The 19,765-nt window shown below is 36.6% G+C and overlaps 1 long non-coding RNA gene across 1 annotated transcript in view; it reads left to right on the forward strand.

Annotated features, from left to right (window-relative positions):
- The window catches only part of LOC144807995 (uncharacterized), a 229,597-nt gene that overhangs the window by 171,948 nt on the left and 37,884 nt on the right, over window positions 1-19,765 (forward strand). The gene's annotated exons all lie outside the window — the stretch shown is intronic.

A 19,765-nucleotide genomic window follows, 5' to 3' on the forward strand; every position in this document is an offset into this window, starting at 1 on the left:
TTTTCAATACCGTCGCATGTACGAAAAAGTATGCCTTACATTTTGTCCCATACTTCTAAAACCATACAATCTGGATCCATAATTGGAAGTGCAGCATTAAGCTAACATGATGCCACTGTCCTGTGTTCATTTTCATGCATGTGGAAAGCTTCAAAGTGGTGTGGATCTTTCAGCGATTAAACACATATTTTAAAAAAAATTCCTCCAGCTTTTGCAAAATGTGTCACGTATGTTATGTCATCAGTCAAGATCCATATTAGATAGAGCTTGATTTCCAACTGCATCACATTCTATAACATAGCCTACTACAGTGTGCCATTTTATATGCATGTGGCTCACACACAAGGTGCATACAAAGCAATTTGAATCCATACGAGGCGATTTTTAATTTGCGGCCATCTGGTCACCCATTGAAATGGATAGGATATATTACATAGTATGTGGTGCACTATAAATCTTGAACCATATGAGGTACTGACCTAATTTCAATCACAGTATGTAGCTAAGACATCTACACTTTATAGTGGTAACTCTCATATTTGTGGCTTATAGGGACAAGATACAAATCAAGTGTAATCTTCAGGAAAAGTTTTTATTTTTCACTTTCATGTGTGTTGAAGAACACTTTATGCTTTTGGCTACAAAATGTGAAGTTGAATGTATGATGTTTTTCAATAACGTCACATGTGTGAAAAAATATGCCTTACGTTGTGGCCCATAATTCTAAAACCATACAATCTGGATCCATAATTCTGAGTGCAGCATACAGTTACCATCATGACACTGCCCTGTGGTCATTGTCATGCCTGTGCCATGCTTAGAAGTGGTGAGAATCATTCAGTGATTAAACGCATGTTTTATAAAATTTGCCTCCATTTTTTGCAAAATGAGTCACGTATATTGTGTCATCAGTCATGATCCATACTAGATAGAGCTTGATTTCCAACTGCAACACATTCTATAGCATACCCTACTACATTGTGTCATTTTAAATGCATGTGGCTTACACGTAAGGTACATACAACGCAATATGAATCCATACGACGCGATTTTCAATTTGCGGCCATCTGGTCGTCCCATTGAAATGGATAGGATATTATACATAGCAGAATGTGCCCTATAATTCTTGAAGCATATAAGTTAAAGACTTAATTTCAATTGCAGATTCTAGCTAAGATTCGTATGCATTATTGTACCAATTCTTATGCATGTGGCCCACATAGAAAGTGCACGAAATGGAAGTTGAATCCATACGAGGCGAGTTTCGATTTCCGGCCATCTGGTCACCCAAATCTCAAAGATTATTGTTAATAATTCAGTGTGTTTTTATGCTATTTAGCTAATAATGCATGAACCTGTTTATTAACATGTGCATAATGAGATACCAAAGAGAAAATAATGAAAATGTATTGGTAAACCGTATTTTGGTAGACTTTAAAAAACCCCATTGAAAAACACATGCATCACCAATGCTGCTTTTTGCTTGTGCCTAAAACGAAAATGTGTTATTAAAAAGTGAATATAACACATAGAGATGTTTTTTCTTTTGTTTATGAAGCCTAATGTGAAGGCAGGTCACACCTATGTTTTACTTTGAAAAAATCTCTTTTCTAAAATTTACGGCGTTACCTTGTTTTTTAATATAGCTAAAAAAACAATTGTTAAAGTCGCTTATAAAAAAGTGATCGTAAATGCTATTTTTTTTTTTTTCAGCTTGAGGTTCAGTTTAATATGAGTCTTAATTTGATGTATCACTTGCCCTAGTAAACAATCCCCAAAGTCTATTTTTTTTCAATTTTCCCAAGCTCAATGTTAAACACATGCATCACCAATGATGCAAAAAGTCAAGTCAGAAATTTCAAACAGCAATAAAAAAGTGAGAAAAACAGATATTTGAAAAATTCCTTTTGTTTATGCGGCCTTATGTCCAAAGCCATCCAACAAGAGCATTTTTTTTTTAATTCGGTCGATTTAAAAAAAATCTGCAAACTATTTTATTTCTCTCAAAAAAGTGCCAAAAAGTGACTTTTTGTGCAAAAAAGTGCCCGTACAATATTTTTTCATCTAATACACTTTTTATGACTCAGAATACACTTAGGCTTCAGGTCAATGTGTTTTCGTTTGGGGGAGGGGCCCAGGGAAAAAAACACCTGTTTTTTTTCTCGGATTGGTCAAAGGTCAGGCTACCAGCTTGACTCTTATAGCATACCCTACTACATTGTGTCATTTTAAATGCATGTGGCTTACACGTAAGGTACATACAACGCAATATGAATCCATACAACGCGATTTTCAATTTGCGGCCATCTGGTCGTCCCATTGAAATGGATAGGATATTATACATAGCAGAATGTGCCCTATAATTCTTGAAGCATATAAGTTAAAGACTTAATTTCAATTGCAGATTCTAGCTAAGATTCGTATGCATTATTGTACCAATTCTTATGCATGTGGCCCACATAGAAAGTGCACGAAATGGAAGTTGAATCCATACGAGGCGATTTTCGATTTCCGGCCATCTGGTCACCCAAATCTCAAAGATTATTGTTAATAATTCAGTGTGTTTTTATGCTATTTAGCTAATAATGCATGAACCTGTTTATTAACATGTGCATAATGAGATACCAAAGAGAAAATAATGAAAATGTATTGGTAAACCGTATTTTGGTAGACTTTAAAAAACCCCATTGAAAAACACATGCATCACCAATGCTGCTTTTTGCTTGTGCCTAAAACGAAAATGTGTTATTAAAAAGTGAATATAACACATAGAGATGTTTTTTCTTTTGTTTATGAAGCCTAATGTGAAGGCAGGTCACACCTATGTTTTACTTTGAAAAAATCTCTTTTCTAAAATTTACGGCGTTACCTTGTTTTTTAATATAGCTAAAAAAACAATTGTTAAAGTCGCTTATAAAAAAGTGATCATAAATGCTATTTTGTTTTTTTTTCAGCTTGAGGTTAAGTTTAATATGAGTCTTAATTTGATGTATCACTTGCCCTAGTAAACATTCCCCAAAGTCTATTTTTTTTCAATTTTCCCAAGCTCAATGTTAAACACATGCATCACCAATGATGCAAAAAGTCAAGTCAGAAATTTCAAACAGCAATAAAAAAGTGAGAAAAACAGATATTTGAAAAATTCCTTTTGTTTATGCGGCCTTATGTCCAAAGCCATCCAACAAGAGCATTTTTTTTTTAATTCGGTCGATTTAAAAAAAATCTGCGAACTATTTTATTTCTCTCAAAAAAGTGCCAAAAGGTGACTTTTTGTGCAAAAAAGTGCCCGTACAATATTTTTTCATCTAATAAACTTTTTATGACTCAGAATACACTTAGGCTTCAGGTCAATGTGTTTTCGTTTGGGGGAGGGGCCCAGGGAAAAAAATACCTTTTTTTTTCTCTGATTGGTCAAAGGTCAGGCTACCAGCTTGACTCTTATAGCATACCCTACTACATTGTGTCATTTTAAATGCATGTGGCTTACACGTAAGGTACATACAACGCAATATTAATTCATACGACGCGATTTTCAATTTGCGGTTATCTGGTCGTCCCATTGAAATGGAAAGGATATTATACATAGCAGAATGTGCCCTATAATTCTTGAAGCATATAAGTTAAAGACTTAATTTCAATTGCAGATTCTAGCTACGATTCGTATGCATTATTGTACCAATTCTTATGCATGTGGCCCACATAGAAAGTGCACGAAATGGAAGTTGAATCCATACGAGGCGAGTTTCGATTTCCGGCCATCTGGTCACCCAAATCTCAAAGATTATTGTTAATAATTCAGTGTGTTTTTATGCTATTTAGCTAATAATGCATGAACCTGTTTATTAACATGTGCATAATGAGATACCAAAGAGAAAATAATGAAAATGTATTGGTAAACCGTATTTTGGTAGACTTTAAAAAACCCCATTGAAAAACACATGCATCACCAATGCTGCTTTTTGCTTGTGCCTAAAACGAAAATGTGTTATTAAAAAGTGAATATAACACATAGAGATGTTTTTTCTTTTGTTTATGAAGCCTAATGTGAAGGCAGGTCACACCTATGTTTTACTTTGAAAAAATCTCTTTTCTAAAATTTACGGCATTACCTTGTTTTTTAATATAGCTAAAAAAACAATTGTTAAAGTCGCTTATAAAAAAGTGATCGTAAATGCTATTTTGTTTTTTTTTTCAGCTTGAGGTTCAGTTTAATATGAGTCTTAATTTGATGTATCACTTGCCCTAGTAAACAATCCCCAAAGTCTATTTTTTTTCAATTTTCCCAAGCTCAATGTTAAACACATGCATCACCAATGATGCAAAAAGTCAAGTCAGAAATTTCAAACAGCAATAAAAAAGTGAGAAAAACAGATATTTGAAAAATTCCTTTTGTTTATGCGGCCTTATGTCCAAAGCCATCCAACAAGAGCATTTTTTTTTTTATTCGGTCGATTTAAAAAAAATCTGCGAACTATTTTATTTCTCTCAAAAAAGTGCCAAAAAGTGCAAAAAAGTGCCCGTACAATATTTTTTCATCTAATAAACTTTTTATGACTCAGAATACACTTAGGCTTCAGGTCAATGTGTTTTCGTTTGGGGGAGGGGCCCAGGGAAAAAAAGACCTTTTTTTTCTCGGATTGGTCAAAGGTCAGGCTACCAGCTTGACTCTTATAGCATACCCTACTACATTGTGTCATTTTAAATGCATGTGGCTTACACGTAAGGTACATACAACGCAATATGAATTCATACGACGCGATTTTCAATTTGCGGCCATCTGGTCGTCCCATTGAAATGGAAAGGATATTATACATAGCAGAATGTGCCCTATAATTCTTGAAGCATATAAGTTAAAGACTTAATTTCAATTGCAGATTCTAGCTAAGATTCGTATGCATTATTGTACCAATTCTTATGCATGTGGCCCACATAGAAAGTGCACGAAATGGAAGTTGAATCCATACGAGGCGAGTTTCGATTTCCGGCCATCTGGTCACCCAAATCTCAAAGATTATTGTTAATAATTCAGTGTGTTTTTATGCTATTTAGCTAATAATGCATGAACCTGTTTATTAACATGTGCATAATGAGATACCAAAGAGAAAATAATGAAAATGTATTGGTAAACCGTATTTTGGTAGACTTTAAAAAACCCCATTGAAAAACACATGCATCACCAATGCTGCTTTTTGCTTGTGCCTAAAACGAAAATGTGTTATTAAAAAGCGAATATAACACATAGAGATGTTTCTTCTTTTGTTTATGAAGCCTAATGTGAAGGCAGGTCACACCTATGTTTTACTTTGAAAAAATCTCTTTTCTAAAATTTACGGCGTTACCTTGTTTTTTAATATAGCTAAAAAAACAATTGTTAAAGTCGCTTATAAAAAAGTGATCGTAAATGCTATTTTTTTTTTTCAGCTTGAGGTTCAGTTTAATATGAGTCTTAATTTGATGTATCACTTGCCCTAGTAAACAATCCCCAAAGTCTATTTTTTTTCAATTTTCCCAAGCTCAATGGTAAACACATGCATCACCAATGATGCAAAAAGTCAAGTCAGAAATTTCAAACAGCAATAAAAAAGTGAGAAAAACAGATATTTGAAAAATTCCTTTTGTTTATGCGGCCTTATGTCCAAAGCCATCCAACAAGAGCATTTTTTTTTTTAATTCGGTCGATTTAAAAAAAATCTGCGAACTATTTTATTTCTCTCAAAAAAGTGCCAAAAAGTGACTTTTTGTGCAAAAAAGTGCCCGTACAATATTTTTTCATCTAATAAACTTTTTATGACTCAGAATACACTTAGGCTTCAGGTCAATGTGTTTTCGTTTGGGGGAGGGGCCCAGGGAAAAAAAGACCTTTTTTTTTCTCGGACTGGTCAAAGGTCAGGCTACCAGCTTGACTCTTATAGCATACCCTACTACATTGTGTCATTTTAAATGCATGTGGCTTACACGTAAGGTACATACAACGCAATATTAATTCATACGACGCGATTTTCAATTTGCGGCCATCTGGTCGTCCCATTGAAATGGAAAGGATATTATACATAGCAGAATGTGCCCTATAATTCTTGAAGCATATAAGTTAAAGACTTAATTTCAATTGCAGATTCTAGCTAAGATTCGTATGCATTATTGTACCAATTCTTATGCATGTGGCCCACATAGAAAGTGCACGAAATGGAAGTTGAATCCATACGAGGCGAGTTTCGATTTCCGGCCATCTGGTCACCCAAATCTCAAAGATTATTGTTAATAATTCAGTGTGTTTTTATGCTATTTAGCTAATAATGCATGAACCTGTTTATTAACATGTGCATAATGAGATACCAAAGAGAAAATAATGAAAATGTATTGGTAAACCGTATTTTGGTAGACTTTAAAAAACCCCATTGAAAAACACATGCATCACCAATGCTGCTTTTTGCTTGTGCCTAAAACGAAAATGTGTTATTAAAAAGTGAATATAACACATAGAGATGTTTTTTCTTTTGTTTATGAAGCCTAATGTGAAGGCAGGTCACACCTATGTTTTACTTTGAAAAAATCTCTTTTCTAAAATTTACGGCATTACCTGGTTTTTTAATATAGCTAAAAAAACAATTGTTAAAGTCGCTTATAAAAAAGTGATCGTAAATGCTATTTTGTTTTTTTTTTCAGCTTGAGGTTCAGTTTAATATGAGTCTTAATTTGATGTATCACTTGCCCTAGTAAACAATCCCCAAAGTCTATTTTTTTTCAATTTTCCCAAGCTCAATGTTAAACACATGCATCACCAATGATGCAAAAAGTCAAGTCAGAAATTTCAAACAGCAATAAAAAAGTGAGAAAAACAGATATTTGAAAAATTCCTTTTGTTTATGCGGCCTTATGTCCAAAGCCATCCAACAAGAGCATTTTTTTTTTTATTCGGTCGATTTAAAAAAAATCTGCGAACTATTTTATTTCTCTCAAAAAAGTGCCAAAAAGTGCAAAAAAGTGCCCGTACAATATTTTTTCATCTAATAAACTTTTTATGACTCAGAATACACTTAGGCTTCAGGTCAATGTGTTTTCGTTTGGGGGAGGGGCCCAGGGAAAAAAAGACCTTTTTTTTTCTCGGATTGGTCAAAGGTCAGGCTACCAGCTTGACTCTTATAGCATACCCTACTACATTGTGTCATTTTAAATGCATGTGGCTTACACGTAAGGTACATACAACGCAATATGAATTCATACGACGCGATTTTCAATTTGCGGCCATCTGGTCGTCCCATTGAAATGGAAAGGATATTATACATAGCAGAATGTGCCCTATAATTCTTGAAGCATATAAGTTAAAGACTTAATTTCAATTGCAGATTCTAGCTAAGATTCGTATGCATTATTGTACCAATTCTTATGCATGTGGCCCACATAGAAAGTGCACGAAATGGAAGTTGAATCCATACGAGGCGAGTTTCGATTTCCGGCCATCTGGTCACCCAAATCTCAAAGATTATTGTTAATAATTCAGTGTGTTTTTATGCTATTTAGCTAATAATGCATGAACCTGTTTATTAACATGTGCATAATGAGATACCAAAGAGAAAATAATGAAAATGTATTGGTAAACCGTATTTTGGTAGACTTTAAAAAACCCCATTGAAAAACACATGCATCACCAATGCTGCTTTTTGCTTGTGCCTAAAACGAAAATGTGTTATTAAAAAGTGAATATAACACATAGAGATGTTTCTTCTTTTGTTTATGAAGCCTAATGTGAAGGCAGGTCACACCTATGTTTTACTTTGAAAAAATCTCTTTTCTAAAATTTACGGCGTTACCTTGTTTTTTAATATAGCTAAAAAAACAATTGTTAAAGTCGCTTATAAAAAAGTGATCGTAAATGCTATTTTTTTTTTTTTCAGCTTGAGGTTCAGTTTAATATGAGTCTTAATTTGATGTATCACTTGCCCTAGTAAACAATCCCCAAAGTCTATTTTTTTTCAATTTTCCCAAGCTCAATGTTAAACACATGCATCACCAATGATGCAAAAAGTCAAGTCAGAAATTTCAAACAGCAATAAAAAAGTGAGAAAAACAGATATTTGAAAACTTCCTTTTGTTTATGCGGCCTTATGTCCAAAGCCATCCAACAAGAGCATTTTTTTTTTAATTCGGTCGATTTAAAAAAAATCTGCGAACTATTTTATTTCTCTCAAAAAAGTGCCAAAAAGTGACTTTTTGTGCAAAAAAGTGCCCGTACAATATTTTTTCATCTAATAAACTTTTTATGACTCAGAATACACTTAGGCTTCAGGTCAATGTGTTTTCGTTTGGGGGAGGGGCCCAGGGAAAAAAACACCTTTTTTTTTCTCGGATTGGTCAAAGGTCAGGCTACCAGCTTGACTCTTGTTGCACCAGTGCTGCTTTGGCTGCACCAGTGCTGCTTCGGCTGCACTGGTGCAGCTTCTCAGACTTGAGGCGTTGCACCAGTGCAGCATAGAAAAGAAACTTTTTAATAAAAGGATTTAAAACTAATTCAAGATATACATTATCTAAGGAATGTTATAAAAACTCAGATATGGAGAATATTTTTCATTTTCGTCCATTTTTGACCGTTTTGGAGCACTTTGAAGCACTGATGCAGCTTTGGGATTTTTATGGTTATTTTGATCAGAGATGCTCCTAATGTGTTTAAAATTCATGTGGGATGTATCCAAGACACTGCCATCACACCTATATAGTTTTTAAATGATTTTGATGTATTAAAATTTTGACCTCCATAAGGGGGGAAAGGTTGAACTTTTACCCCGCTCGGAGTTCCATGACTTTCGTGACCTTGTCCCCCTGAAATTTAAAATTGCATTTTCAAAGTAATGTGTACAACTATTCATTCTGTGTCATTCATTGTGTGTTTAGCATGCTATTGGGCCACTGTAGCACTTGTTTTTTTTGTTTTTATGCATTTTTGACCGTTTTTGAACACTTTGATGCTCCAAATGGTCTTAGGACTTAGTCACTTTTTGCTTCATGGAGATTTCAAAAGTGTTAGAAAGTCACTTTGGAGGCACACAGGACAGTGCAAATGCACCTATATAGCAATCAGGACACTCCAATCACACCTATATAGTTTTTAAATGATTTTGATGAATTAAAAATTTTGACCTCCATGAGGGGTGGAAAGTTTGAACTTTTACCCCACTCGGAGTTCCATGACTTCTGTGACCTCGTCCCCCTGAAATTTAAAATAGCATTTTCCAAGTAATTTGTAAATATATTCATTCTGGGTCATTCATTGTGTGTTTAGCTTGCTATTGGGCCAGTGTAGCACTTTGTTTTTTTCATTTTTATGCATTTGTGACCGTTTTTAAACACTTTCATGCACCAATGATGTCTTTGTACTTCGTCATTTTTCACTTCATGGGGACTTCAAAAGTGTTAGAAATTCATTTTGGAGGCACACAGAACAGTGCAAATGCAGTTACATAGCATTCAGGACACTGCAATTACACCTATATAGTTTTTAAAAGATTTTGATGTAATAACATTTTTGACCTCCATGGGGAGGGCCCTTAAGCTGAACTTTTACCCAGCTCGGAGTTCCATGACCTTGTCCCCCTGAAATTGAAAATCGAATTTTCAAAGTGTTTAGTAAAACTGTTCATTCTGTGTCATTCATTATGTCTTTAGCCTGCTATTGGACCACTGCAGCACTATGTTTTGTTAATTTTAACCCAATGTTGACCTTTTTTGACCACTTTGATGCACCAGTGAAGTTTTTGGACATTTTTCACTTCATGGAGACTTCAAAAGTGTTAGAAATTCATTTTGTAAATACCTAGAACGGTGCAAATGCAGCCATATAGCATTCAGGGCACTACAATTACACCTATATAGTTTTTAAATGATTTTGATGCAATAACATTTTTGACCTCCATGGGGAGGGCACTCAAGCTAAACTTTTACCCAGCTCCGAGTTCCACGACCTCGGGTGGAAAAAGTGACTTTGCCCCCTTAAACCCAAAAACTTCAAAAAGTCACCCCTGGAGGCCAGAAATGGGTCTTAGACACTCTTGGTATGTCATCTGAGGTATACTATGGTGTTCTTGGGTCCAGAACTAGAAATGTGATGTGACTCTTATATCTAGGGCCTATAATGGAAAAAATGAATTTGACAGCAAACACCTCAAAATGTCTGAAATAGGACTCAGACATGTACCTGGAGGCTGGAAATGAGCCCTAGACACTCTTGCTATATCACCTGAGATATAATATAGGGTCCTGGTGGCCACAGGGACCCAAAAACAGTCAGGTGGGTTGATACTGAAAATTAGCAAAAATCGTCCCAAAATTTTTTTTTACAAGATTTGCTAATTTTCCAAATAGCTCAGAATGGATATCAGAGACACTGTTTGAGTGCGCAAGATATGAATACACTTGTTAGAAAGGTCAGCTCTGATGCTTTCATGTGATATATATAACTTTGATATTATATAAAGTTTTTTTTCCGCTACCAACCAAGGGAAACACCTGATATCGTACCCGATTTTGAGAACATTGGGCTGGGTGGAAAAAGTCACTTTGCCCCCTTAAACCCAAAAACTTCAAAAAGTCACCCCTGGAGGCCAGAAATGGGTCTTAGACACTCTTGGTATGTCATCTGAGGTATACTATGGTCTTCTTGGGTCCAGAACTAGAAATCTGATGTGACTCTGATATCTAGGAGCTATAATGGAAAAAAATGAATTTGACACCAAACACCTCAAAATGTCACAAATAGGAGTCAGACATGTACCTGGAGGCTGGAAATGAGCCCTAGCCACTCTTGTTATATCATCTGAGATATATTATGGGGTCCTGGTGGCTACAGGGACCTGAAAACAGTCATGAGGGTTGATATCGAAAATTAGCAAAAATCGTCAAAAAAAGTTTTTTTGACAAGATTGCTAATTTTCCAATTAGCTCAGAATGGATATCACAGTCACTTTGTGAGTACCCAGGACCTAAATATACTTGTTAGAAAGCTCAGATCTGATGCTTTCATTTGATCTATCTACCTTTGCTATTATCTGAAGTTTTTTTTTCAGCTTCCAGCCATGGGAAAAACCTGACATTGTACCCGATTTTGAGCACCTTAGGCTGGATGGAAGAAGTGACTTTGCCCCCTTAAACCCCAAAACTTCAAAAAGTCATCCCTGGAGGCCAGAAATGGGTCTTAGACACTCCTGGTATGTCATCTGAGGTATACTAAGGGGTTCTTAGGTCCAGAACTAGAAATTTGATGTGACTCTGAGCTCAATGTGATGTGACTCTGAGCTATATGGCCTATAATGGAAAAAATGAGTTTGACCCCAAACACCTCGAAATGTCACAAATAGGAGTCAGACATGTACCTGGAGGCTGGAAATGAGCCCTAGCCACTCTTGTTATATCATCTGAGATATATTATGGGGTCCTGGTGGCTACAGGGACCCGAAAACAGTCATGAGGGTTGATACCGAAAATTAGCAAAAATCGTCAAAAAAAGTTTTTTTGACAAGATTTGCTAATTTTCCAAATAGCTCAGAATGGATATCACAGTCACTTTGTGAGTACCCAGGACCTAAATATACTTGTTAGAAAGCTCAGATCTGATGCTTTCATTTGATCTATCTACCTTTGCTATTATCTGAAGTTTTTTTTTCAGCTTCCAGCCATGGGAAAAACCTGACATTGTACCCGATTTTGAGCACCTTAGGCTGGATGGAAGAAGTGACTTTGCCCCCTTAAACCCCAAAACTTCAAAAAGTCATCCCTGGAGGCCAGAAATGGGTCTTAGACACTCCTGGTATGTCATCCGAGGTATACTAAGGGGTCCTTAGGTCCAGAACTAGAAATTTGATGTGACTCTGAGCTCAATGTGATGTGGCTCTGAGCTATATGGCCTATAATGGAAAAAATGAGTTTGACCCCAAACACCTCGAAATGTCACAAATAGGAGTCAGACATGTACCTGGAGGCTGGAAATGAGCCCTAGCCACTCTTGTTATATCATCTGAGATATATTATGGGGTCCTGGTGGCTACAGGGACCCGAAAACAGTCATGAGGGTTGATACCGAAAATTAGCAAAAATCGTCAAAAAAAGTTTTTTTGACAAGATTTGCTAATTTTCCAAATAGCTCAGAATGGATATCACAGTCACTTTGTGAGTACCCATGACCTAAATATACTGGTTAGAAAGCTCAGATCTGATGCTTTCATTTGATCTATCTACCTTTGCTATTATCTGAAGTTTTTTTTTCAGCTTCCAGCCAAGGGAAGAACCTGACATCGTACCCGATTTTGAGCAACGTAGCCTGGATGGAAGAAGTGACTATGCCCCCTTAAACCCCAAAACTTCAAAAAGTCATCCCTGGAGGCCAGAAATGGGTCTTAGACACTCCTGGTATGTCATCTGAGGTATACTAAGGGGTCCTTAGGTCCAGAACTAGAAATTTGATGTGACTCTGAGCTCAATGTGATGTGACTCTGAGCTCTATGGCCTATATTGGGAAAAATGAGTTTGATCCCAAACACCTCGAAATGTCACAAATAAGAGTCAGACATGTACCTGGAGGCTGGAAATGAGCCCTAGCCACTCTTGTTATATCATCTGAGATATATTATGGGGTCCTGGTGGCTACAGGGACCTGAAAACAGTCATACAAAGCAATTTGAATCCATACGAGGCAATTTTTAATTTGCGGCCATCTGGTCACCCTTTGAAATGGATAGGATATACTACAGAGGATGTAGTGCACTCTATTTCTTGAAGCATATGATGTACTGACTTAATTTCAATTGCAGTATGTAGCTAAGACATTTACAATTCATAGTGGTAACTCTCATGGTTGTGGCTTATAGGGACAAGGTACAAATCAAGTGTAACCTTCAGGTAAGTTTTTATTTTTCACTTTCATGTGTGTTGTAGAACACTTTATACTTTTGGCTATAATTCATAGTCTGTACATTATAGAGACATAATTTAAACAGCACTTTGTTCCTAGTGATGTGCATCTTACCCATGTGAATTATTATGTGTGTGGCGTATTGTAAAGTTGTCAAAATTTGAGGTTGAATGTATGACGTTTTTCAATACCGTCGCATGTATGAAAAAGTATGCCTTACATTTTGTCCCATACTTCTAAAACCATACAATCTGGATCCATAATTGGAAGTGCAGCATTAAGCTAACATGATGCCACTGTCCTGTGTTCATTTTCATGCATGTGGAAAGCTTCAAAGTGGTGTGAATCTTTCAGCGATTAAACACATATTTTTAAAAAAATTCCTTCAGCTTTTGCAAAATGTGTCACGTATGTTATGTCATCAGTCAAGATCCATATTAGATAGAGCTTGATTTCCAACTGCAACACATTCTATAACATAGCCTACTACAGTGTGCCATTTTATATGCATGTGGCTCACACACAAGGTGCATACAAAGCAATTTGAATCCATACGAGGCGATTTTTAATTTGCGGCCATCTGGTCACCCATTGAAATGGATAGGATATATTACATAGTATGTGGTGCACTATAAATCTTGAACCATATGAGGTACCGACCTAATTTCAATCACAGTATGTAGCTAAGACATCTACACTTTATAGTGGTAACTCTCATATTTGTGGCTTATAGGGACAAGGTACAAATCAAGTGTAATCTTCAGGAAAAGTTTTTATTTTTCACTTTCATGTGTGTTGAAGAACACTTTATGCTTTTGGCTACAAAATGTGAAGTTGAATGTATGATGTTTTTCAATAACGTCACATGTGTGAAAAAATATGCCTTACGTTGTGGCCCATAATTCTAAAACCATACAATCTGGATCCATAATTCTGAGTGCAGCATACAGTTACCATCATGCCACTGCCTGCCCTGTGGTCATTGTCATGCCTGTGCCATGCTTAGAAGTGGTGAGAATCATTCAGTGATTAAACGCATGTTTTATAAAATTTGCCTCCATTTTTTGCAAAATGAGTCACGTATATTGTGTCATCAGTCATGATCCATACTAGATAGAGCTTGATTTCCAACTGCAACACATTCTATAGCATACCCTACTACATTGTGTCATTTTAAATGCATGTGGCTTACACGTAAGGTACATACAACACAATATGAATCCATACGACGCGATTTTCAATTTGCGGCCATCTGGTCGTCCCATTGAAATGGATAGGATATTATACATAGCAGAATGTGCCCTATAATTCTTGAAGCATATAAGTTAAAGACTTAATTTCAATTGCAGACTCTAGCTAAGATTCGTATGCATTATTGTACCAATTCTTATGCATGTGGCCCACATAGAAAGTGCACGAAATGGAAGTTGAATCCATACGAGGCGATTTTCGATTTCCGGCCATCTGGTCACCCAAATCTCAAAGATTATTGTTAATAATTCAGTGTGTTTTTATGCTATTTAGCTAATAATGCATGAACCTGTTTATTAACATGTGCATAATGAGATACCAAAGAGAAAATAATGAAAATGTATTGGTAAACCGTATTTTGGTAGACTTTAAAAAACCCCATTGAAAAACACATGCATCACCAATGCTGCTTTTTGCTTGTGCCTAAAACGAAAATGTGTTATTAAAAAGTGAATATAACACATAGAGATGTTTTTTCTTTTGTTTATGAAGCCTAATGTGAAGGCAGGTCACACCTATGTTTTACTTTGAAAAAATCTCTTTTCTAAAATTTACGGCGTTACCTTGTTTTTTAATATAGCTAAAAAAACAATTGTTAAAGTCGCTTATAAAAAAGTGATCGTAAATGCTATTTTGTTTTTTTTTTCAGCTTGAGGTTCAGTTTAATATGAGTCTTAATTTGATGTATCACTTGCCCTAGTAAACAATCCCCAAAGTCTTTTTTTTTTTCAATTTTCCCAAGCTCAATGTTAAACACATGCATCACCAATGATGCAAAAAGTCAAGTCAGAAATTTCAAACAGCAATAAAAAAGTGAGAAAAACAGATATTTGAAAAATTCCTTTTGTTTATGCGGCCTTATGTCCAAAGCCATCCAACAAGAGCATTTTTTTTTAATTCGGTCGATTTAAAAAAAATCTGCGAACTATTTTATTTCTCTCAAAAAAGTGCCAAAAAGTGACTTTTTGTGCAAAAAAGTGCCTGTACAATATTTTTTCATCTAATAAACTTTTTATGACTCAGAATACACTTAGGCTTCAGGTCAATGTGTTTTCGTTTGGGGGAGGGGCCCAGGGAAAAAAACACCTTTTTTTTCTCGGATTGGTCAAAGGTCAGGCTACCAGCTTGACTCTTGTTGCACCAGTGCTGCTTCGGCTGCACCAGTGCTGCTTCGGCTGCACTGGTGCAGCTTCTCAGACTTGAGGCGTTGCACCAGTGCAGCATAGAAAAGAAACTTTTTAATAAAAGGATTTAAAACTAATTCAAGATATACATTATCTAAGGAATGTTATAAAAACTCAGATATGGAGAATATTTTTCATTTTCGTCCATTTTTGACCGTTTTGGAGCACTTTGAAGCACTGATGCAGCTTTGGGATTTTTATGGTTATTTTGATCAGAGATGCTCCTAATGTGTTTAAAATTCATGTGGGATGTATCCAAGACACTGCCATCACACCTATATAGTTTTTAAATGATTTTGATGTATTAAAATTTTGACCTCCATAAGGGGGGAAAGGTTGAACTTTTACCCCGCTCGGAGTTCCATGACTTTCGTGACCTTGTCCCCCTGAAATTTAAAATTGCATTTTCAAAGTAATGTGTACAACTATTCATTCTGTGTCATTCATTGTGTGTTTAGCATGCTATTGGGCCACTGTAGCACTTGTTTTTTTTCGTTTTTATGCATTTTTGACCGTTTTTGAACACTTTGATGCTCCAAATGGTCTTTGGACTTAGTCACTTTTTGCTTCATGGAGATTTCAAAAGTGTTAGAAAGTCACTTTGGAGGCACACAGGACAGTGCAAATGCACCTATATAGCAATCAGGACACTCCAATCACACCTATATAGTTTTTAAATGATTTTGATGAATTAAAAATTTTGACCTCCATGAGGGGTGGAAAGTTTGAACTTTTACCCCGCTCGGAGTTCCATGACTTCTGTGACCTCGTCCCCCTGAAATTTAAAATAGCATTTTCCAAGTAATTTGTAAATATATTCATTCTGGGTCATTCATTGTGTGTTTAGCTTGCTATTGGGCCAGTGTAGCACTTTGTTTTTTTCATTTTTATGCATTTGTGACCGTTTTTAAACACTTTCATGCACCAATGATGTCTTTGTACTTCGTCATTTTTCACTTCATGGGGACTTCAAAAGTGTTAGAAATTCATTTTGGAGGCACACAGAACAGTGCAAATGCAGTTACATAGCATTCAGGACACTGCAATTACACCTATATAGTTTTTAAAAGATTTTGATGTAATAACATTTTTGACCTCCATGGGGAGGGCCCTTAAGCTGAACTTTTACCCAGCTCGGAGTTCCATGACCTTGTCCCCCTGAAATTGAAAATCGAATTTTCAAAGTGTTTAGTAAAACTGTTCATTCTGTGTCATTCATTATGTCTTTAGCCTGCTATTGGACCACTGCAGCACTATGTTTTGTTAATTTTAACCCAATGTTGACCTTTTTTGACCACTTTGATGCACCAGTGAAGTTTTTGGACTTAGTCATTTTTCACTTCATGGAGACTTCAAAAGTGTTAGAAATTCATTTTTTAAATACCTAGAACGGTGCAAATGCAGCCATATAGCATTCAGGGCACTACAATTACACCTATATAGTTTTTAAATGATTTTGATGCAATAACATTTTTGACCTCCATGGGGAGGGCACTCAAGCTAAACTTTTACCCAGCTCCGAGTTCCACGACCTTGGGTGGAAAAAGTGACTTTGCCCCCTTAAACCCCAAAACTTCAAAAAGTCACCCCTGGAGGCCAGAAATGGGTCTTAGACACTCTTGGTATGTCATCTGAGGTATACTATGGTGTTCTTGGGTCCAGAACTAGAAATGTGATGTGACTCTGATATCTAGGGCCTATAATGGAAAAAATGAATTTGACAGCAAACACCTCAAAATGTCTGAAATAGGACTCAGACATGTACCTGGAGGCTGGAAATGAGCCCTAGACACTCTTGCTATATCACCTGAGATATAATATAGGGTCCTGGTGGCCACAGGGACCCAAAAACAGTCAGGTGGGTTGATACTGAAAATTAGCAAAAATCGTCCCAAATTTTTTTTTTACAAGATTTGCTAATTTTCCAAATAGCTCAGAATGGATATCAGAGACACTGTTTGAGTGTGCAAGATATGAATACACTTGTTAGAAAGGTCAGCTCTGATGCTTTCATGTGATATATATAACTTTGATATTATATAAAGTTTTTTTTCCGCTACCAACCAAGGGAAACACCTGATATCGTACCCGATTTTGAGAACATTGGGCTGGGTGGAAAAAGTCACTTTGCCCCCTTAAACCCAAAAACTTCAAAAAGTCACCCCTGGAGGCCAGAAATGGGTCTTAGACACTCTTGGTATGTCATCGGAGGTATACTATGGTCTTCTTGGGTCCAGAACTAGAAATCTGATGTGACTCTGATATCTAGGAGCTATAATGGAAAAAAATGAATTTGACACCAAACACCTCAAAATGTCACAAATAGGAGTCAGACATGTACCTGGAGGCTGGAAATGAGCCCTAGCCACTCTTGTTATATAATCTGAGATATATTATGGGGTCCTGGTGGCTACAGGGACCTGAAAACAGTCATGAGGGTTGATACCGAAAATTAGCAAAAATCGTCAAAAAAAGTTTTTTTGACAAGATTTGCTAATTTTCCAAATAGCTCAGAATGGATATCACAGTCACTTTGTGAGTACCAAGGACCTAAATATACTTGTTAGAAAGCTCAGATCTGATGCTTTCATTTGATCTATCTACCTTTGCTATTATCTGAAGTTTTTTTTTCAGCTTCCAGCCATGGGAAAAACCTGACATTGTACCCGATTTTGAGCACCTTAGGCTGGATGGAAGAAGTGACTTTGCCCCCTTAAACCCCAAAACTTCAAAAAGTCATCCCTGGAGGCCAGAAATGGGTCTTAGACACTCCTGGTATGTCATCTGAGGTATACTAAGGGGTCCTTAGGTCCAGAACTAGAAATTTGATGTGACTCTGAGCTCAATGTGATGTGACTCTGAGCTATATGGCCTATAATGGAAAAAATGAGTTTGACCCCAAACACCTCGAAATGTCACAAATAGGAGTCAGACATGTACCTGGAGGCTGGAAATGAGCCCTAGCCACTCTTGTTATATCATCTGAGATATATTATGGGGTCCTGGTGGCTACAGGGACCCGAAAACAGTCATGAGGGTTGATACCGAAAATTAGCAAAAATCGTCAAAAAAAGTTTTTTTGACAAGATTTGCTAATTTTCCAAATAGCTCAGAATGGATATCACAGTCACTTTGTGAGTACCCAGGACCTAAATATACTTGTTAGAAAGCTCAGATCTGATGCTTTCATTTGATCTATCTACCTTTGCTATTATCTGAAGTTTTTTTTTCAGCTTCCAGCCATGGGAAAAACCTGACATTGTACCCGATTTTGAGCACCTTAGGCTGGATGGAAGAAGTGACTTTGCCCCCTTAAACCCCAAAACTTCAAAAAGTCATCCCTGGAGGCCAGAAATGGGCCTTAGACACTCCTGGTATGTCATCTGAGGTATACTAAGGGGTCCTTAGGTCCAGAACTAGAAATTTGATGTGACTCTGAGCTCAATGTGATGTGACTCTGAGCTATATGGCCTATAATGGAAAAAATGAGTTTAACCCCAAACACCTCGAAATGTCACAAATAGGAGTCAGACATGTACCTGGAGGCTGGAAATGAGCCCTAGCCACTCTTGTTATATCATCTGAGATATATTATGGGGTCCTGGTGGCTACAGGGACCCGAAAACAGTCATGAGGGTTGATACCGAAAATTAGCAAAAATCGTCAAAAAAAGTTTTTTTGACAAGATTTGCTAATTTTCCAAATAGCTCAGAATGGATATCACAGTCACTCTGTGAGTACCCATGACCTAAATATACTGGTTAGAAAGCTCAGATCTGATGCTTTCATTTGATCTATCTACCTTTGCTATTATCTGAAGTTTTTTTTTCAGCTTCCAGCCAAGGGAAGAACCTGACATCGTACCCGATTTTGAGCAACGTAGCCTGGATGGAAGAAGTGACTATGCCCCCTTAAACCCCAAAACTTCAAAAAGTCATCCCTGGAGGCCAGAAATGGGTCTTAGACACTCCTGGTATGTCATCTGAGGTATACTAAGGGGTCCTTAGGCCCAGAACTAGAAATTTGATGTGACTCTGAGCTCAATGTGATGTGACTCTGAGCTCTATGGCCTATATTGGGAAAAATGAGTTTGATCCCAAACACCTCGAAATGTCACAAATAAGAGTCAGACATGTACCTGGAGGCTGGAAATGAGCCCTAGCCACTCTTGTTATATCATCTGAGATATATTATGGGGTCCTGGTGGCTACAGGGACCTGAAAACAGTCATACAAAGCAATTTGAATCCATACGAGGCAATTTTTAATTTGCGGCCATCTGGTCACCCTTTGAAATGGATAGGATATACTACAGAGGATGTAGTGCACTCTATTTCTTGAAGCATATGATGTACTGACTTAATTTCAATTGCAGTATGTAGCTAAGACATTTACAATTCATAGTGGTAACTCTCATGGTTGTGGCTTATAGGGAC

This window comes from Lissotriton helveticus, chromosome 1_2 (assembly GCF_964261635.1).
Source record: "Lissotriton helveticus chromosome 1_2, aLisHel1.1, whole genome shotgun sequence".
Lineage (NCBI taxonomy): Eukaryota > Metazoa > Chordata > Amphibia > Caudata > Salamandridae > Lissotriton > Lissotriton helveticus.